We start from the raw sequence: 6,000 nt of genomic DNA on the forward strand, positions 1-6,000 counted from the left end.
TTGTCCCCGCTGCCTCTTCTACTTGGTTGGGTCCAACCTATTAACTTTTTAAGCCCTCACTTAAAAAATTGCTTCCACAGGGAAGCCTTCTCTAACTTCCCACAGAAAACCAGGTCTTCTGTTTTGCAGTCTCTTAACACCAACTTAGTTTTTCTTCAGAATAATGAAGACAGTTGTAATTAGGTATTTGTGTGATTAGCTCTTTAATAACTGACTCTATCACTAAATTATAAGTTCACTGAGGACAGAAACCATGTCTGCTCTGTTAATGTGGTAGTTTTTACTGATTTACTCAGTGCTTAGCAAATGGTCTGTGTTCAATAAATATTTTTAATGAATTAATCAATGAATAAATAACTAAAACTTAATCAACTTGGAGGAAAAAACATTAAAACCAAGAACTAACTAAAAACAGTCAGTGAGCAGGAAATTATCACAACTTCTCCAACACTGTCTCAGGGAGGTAGGTGTCTCATGAGAGAATACCAAGGTTAAATGTCCTGCTGTCAATCAGAATAAATTATCCATTAAGATTATTCAGCTCTACCCTCAATTCTATGCTCACAAAATAATATTCTTTTCAATTTGTTCTTTCCTTGTTATTTTTTCAGAAAGAAAAGCTACTGGAAACAGATGTAACTATCCTGATCTCTGTAATGCAGCTTTCACTTTAAATAACGACATTCTAGCTTATACATCAATCCCTTGTTATTTTAGTTAACCTACTCAAGACTATAGTGTATCTGAAATCAAAGGCATAAGCACAATCTAGTATAGGTAGGAATCTAGATCCTAGTAAAAAATTTTTTAAATGCCTAGAAGAGATTTCAAGTAGAGAGAATAGAAACTGATGTCAAATGCAAGCTAGGAATTCAATAGCCAAAGAAATGGAAACAAGAGGAGACTGAGTAAAACTGGAGAGTGGTCTGAAAAAATTGCCTGCCACTAGCACTGTTGTTCATAGTCTTAGGTACCAGAAGTAGTACATTGTGGCTGCTGGTTAGCTGCATTTAAAGCACAATATGCACCAAAGATACTAAGGGCTGAACACAAATACAGCATCAAAGTAAATAATGCCTGTTAGAAACTGGCCAAGGGGGCAGCCCTGGTGGCCCAGCAGTTAAGCGCCGCCTTCAGCCTGGGGTGTGATCCTGGAGTCCTGGGATCGAGTCCTATGTCAGGCTCCCTGCATGGAGCCTGCTTCTCCCTCTGCCTCTCTCTCTCTCTCCCTCTCTCTCTCTGTCATGAATAAATAAATAAAATCTTAAAAAAAAAAAAAACTGGCCAAGGGAGGCAAAAGAATGTGGAGTTATAGAGTGAGGATGAGACATGCTCTCATGAGTTAGAATGCCTGGTATTGAATCCCAGCACTCCCCCTAATAGCTATGTGGTCTTGGGCAATGAGTTAGAATGAGTTAGAATGCCTGGTATTGAATCCCAGCACTCCCCCTAATAGCTATGTGGTCTTGGGCAAATTATTTCATATTTTTAAGGCATTAATTTCTCTTTATTGAAAAATGGAAATTATAACAACTATCAATTCATGGAAATTAGATGGGAATTTATGTATACACTGGTGCTTAGCACAGTTTGTGGCACAAAATAATGCTCTGTAACTATAATAACAATGCTCTAAATATAATAAATTGCTATGTTCAAATCAATATACTAAGCATTTATAGCAGGAGGTAAGGCAGGGGTGAAGAAAGAGAAATTTGAAGATAAATGAGGTTGAATTTCTTTCATAGAGGTGTTTATGGTTTAATAAGGAAGATTTTGTGATTGAAAAAAATCAAGAGTCTATCCTGTCACTGTTTGCATAGGACACATTCTTTTGGAAGATAGGCTTAGTTATACAAGAAGGAAGAAAGATGAAGTACAGAGGTTAGCTTGGTAGAACATGGTAATTTATTTAATCTTTTAAAAATTTATTTTGGTAAATGGAATTAACACTTAGGAGAAGACAATTAGCAAAGTGGCTTAGGGACATGAAAAGTAAAATTTCTGTTTAAGCACAAATATTATTTCATATTAAAATGAAGTTCTTCATGCAAAAGCTCATATCAGATAAGTTATTTGTGGCTTTGGACTTATTATTGTGTATAACTCTATAATAACAACTGAATGATGCTCACTTCCTTTGAAAGATTCTGAGCAATACTTATGGAATGCTTATATAATGGAAATATTTAAGATTTCAAAAATAAAAAACTGCATCAGAAGAAAAAGAAGGAACATATAATGGAGATGAAAGAATGGTCAGTACACAGTACTGTACATGTGTTCAGTACACAGAAAGTAGTTCAGCACACAGTACTCTTAACACATACATTCTAGGCAGGTGAGTGGTCATAAACAGGAGCTACTGAAATAGCAAATTGTAAAACCAAGGCTATCAGGTCAACATTTTACTAGCAAAGCACAAAATAGTTATTTGGTAACAGGAAGCCATCTTGAGCAACTTAAATCATACTGGAATAGCAAGTGTTACCAGTAATGCATAAGAATGAATTTTAAGTCAGCTCTGTAGGAAGCTGTTACACAACCTAAAAACATTGGTTTTGAGTTTTTGGTTAAAACTATACTGATGAATCAATTAGAATGGAATTGAAGAGAAGGAACTAGTATAAAAGAGTGTGCCAGGAGATCTGGCAGGTGTGTGTGTGTGTGTGTGTGTGTGTGTGTGTGTGTGTGTGTGTGTAAATATATGTGGCAGAAAATAAAAGGCTAAGCAATCAACTAAGAATAAACCAATGATAGTAAATATAAAAAATGATGTAAGAACTTCAGTTGACCACATAAAGTTACCCTGCAAATGTGATAAAAGTTTCTTATCTTCTGAAGCTGTTGCAAATAACACAACAGAGGGATCTCATTTACCAAGACTGAGAATAAGATGAATTTTAATTCAGCAAAAATAAAAAGACCCTAGAGACAAATTTACTGATTAAAGAATGACTAGAGGCATGCCAAACCAGTATCAACATGACTAAATGTTGCCAGTTATTAAGGTACTTTGATCAAGAGGTTATGAGGTCGAAGCATAATCCTTATGCTTATGCAGAGGTCTTCAGAAAGGCAATTCTTGGGAACAGCCTATTTTCACCACAACTGAAGCTGGGGTTGGCTCCTGATTCACTAAAACCACAAAGATGCCTCCAAATTCTGAATAGCAGCTAATGCTAATAATAAACTGTATTTGACTTATGGGTTTTTGAGCATGCACAAGAGAATACAGGTGCCAAATTAAAACTATAAAATCTTGAATTCCACATAAATATTTTGCCCTAAATTCATCTAAAAATTGCATTATTACATCTATCCTTCAGTCAGAAGCATTTTTTTTTTTTGCTTAATACATTTTATTTTTGTGGATCAATATGCTACATTCTATCATCTGAGGTTATACTTCAGATGATAGAATCTGTAGTCTACATTTGCTGTAGACATCTATAGTCTAAAAGCTCTTCCTACACTGAATCATCACATTTTAAAACTTCAATTTATTAGTTTGCTATTCCAGGTGGCATCGAAACCTCTGCAAAGTTTTATTTAGTTTGTTTTTAATGTAGCTTGTCTTTAAACATTTATTTCAAATGAATAATAAAAGGCAATTCCATTTACCCAAACACAAACTAAGCTGCAATGAATTCTCTCCTCATAGAAAAATCTATGACAAAACGAGGTACTGGAGAAGAGACAGGTACTGCATGTACTTACCACTTTTGGTGAGACAGCAACATGTAATGATCTTGCCTTCCTCAAAAAAACCCAAATTAATACCATGTTCAGAAGACTGTATTCAGTATTTAGCTTCACAGAATTCTCCTATCATTGAAAATGGGGTTTTGGAGGTAAATGGGAAAGCAAAATATGCTGCTTAAGATGTATTTACCAATGTTCCATTGGAGGAAAAAAACTACAAATGTAATTCTGATAAACTAGCTATACAATTAACCCTTTACATTAATTAACAACATTTATTAATCTTTTTTATGATATGAAATATCTAAAACTTTCAAATTGAAAATTCTTAAATCAAGATTTTTAAGGAATTTACATTAATTATTTAGCCTTAGTAGAGAGAAGCTTCAATGATGTAGCTTCTTAAAGCAGTGTGTCATCATGTCATCAACCTAAAAAAACTAACCATTTATAAAATATTATGTTATGGTTTAGAAAAGGTGAGATGAAATAATGAATTCTTTTAAAACATGGGTTCTACTTATTTAAACATTGAATTACATATAAGATGATCACAAAATAAATGCATAAAGGAATGTTTTAGATATAATTTTAAAACAATAAAGCAATGGATATCATTCTTTTTCAACCATATGATCATTCTCCTAAGTGGGCGAAATGCTAACGAGAAATTATTTTTCAATGTATTCTGTCACTAAACATGTTAATATGTTATTCATGCACTTAAAGGTGAAACACCCATTTTTACCTAAGTGCCTAATATTCATCCAGGAACCTGCTAACAGTGGCTTAATAATGAATGGTCTGGGTATAAAAAACAAATTTTAAATCAGCATCCCGGAGAATCACTGCTACTGATTTCTGTTACTATAGATTAGTCTCGCCTGTTCTGAATCTTAAAATATATATTCCCCTAGCTCTAACTTCTTTCACTTAGTATAATTAAGATCCACACATGTTGTTAAATATATCAGTGGCTCATTCTTCTTTATTGCTGAGGTATATTTCATTGTATACCTTTATTTTTTATCTACTCATCTGGTGATGGATATTTGGGTTGCTGTTGGATTTTGGTTACTATGAATAAAATCTATGATAATTTGTGTACAAGTCAAAAAATATCAGCACATTTTTATTTCAATGAAATATCAAAAAAAGAAATATCAAAATGAAAACATATGAACCATTGCTAGCTACCATTACTAAAGAGTCCAAAAATTTACAATAGTGATTCATTCCAGATCTGCACTTTCTTTTTTTTTGAGATTTTTTTTTTTTTTTTTTTTTTAGTTTTATTTATTTATGATAGTCACAGAGAGAGAGAGGCAGAGACACAGGCAGAGGGATAAGCAGGCTCCATGCACCGGGAGCCCGACGTGGGACTCGATCCCGGGTCTCCAGGATCGAGCCCTGGGCCAAAGGCAGGCGCCAAACCGCTGCGCCACCCAGGGATCCCTTTTTTGAGATATTGATTTGATTGATTGATGTGAGAGACAGAGAGAGAAGAGAGCACGAGCTGGGAGGAGAGGCAGAGAGAGAAACTGAGGGAAAAGCAGACTCCCTACCAGGAGCCAGATCTGGGGCTGAGGTGGAGTGGTGGTGGGGCTCAACAGGACCCTGAGATCATGAACTGAGCTGAAGTCAGAAGCTGACTGAGCCATCCAGGTGTCCCTGGAATTGTAGTATTGAAGAGAATGTAGGGGGACGTCTGGGTTGCTCAGCTGTTGAGCATCTGCCTTCAGTTCAGGGTGTGATCCTGGAGTCCAGGGATCGAGTCCCACATCAGGCTCCCTGCATCGAGCCTGCTTCTCCCTCTGCCTCTGTCTCTGCCTCTCTTTCTCTGTGTCTCTCATGATTAAATAAATAAAATCTTTAAAAAAAGGTAGGTATACCTGTGAAGCCTGGGATTTAAGGATTGATGGGTTGCTATGTTAAGCCTGAAAATACATGAACTATGTGGGCCAGTCTTATTTTTATGAATTTGTTACACACCGAATGAATGTTCATGCCCCACCCCACCAAAACTAAATATGTTAAATGCTAATGCCCAGATGGTGATGGCATTCATATGTCGAGCCTCTGGAGTTTATTAGGTCATGAAAGTGGAGTACTCATGAATGTGATTAATGACCTCAAAAAGAGACCGTGGTGAACCCCCTTGTCCCTTCCACTCTGTGAGGACACAGTGAAAAGACTATGGTCCCCAAAGCAAGAAGTGGGATCTTAACCAAACACTGAATCTGCTGGGGCCCTGATCTTGGACTTCCCAGCTTTCAGAACTGCAAGAAATAAATT

The sequence above is a fragment of the Vulpes vulpes genome, chromosome 3 (genome assembly GCF_048418805.1).
Source record: "Vulpes vulpes isolate BD-2025 chromosome 3, VulVul3, whole genome shotgun sequence".
Classification (NCBI taxonomy): domain Eukaryota; kingdom Metazoa; phylum Chordata; class Mammalia; order Carnivora; family Canidae; genus Vulpes; species Vulpes vulpes.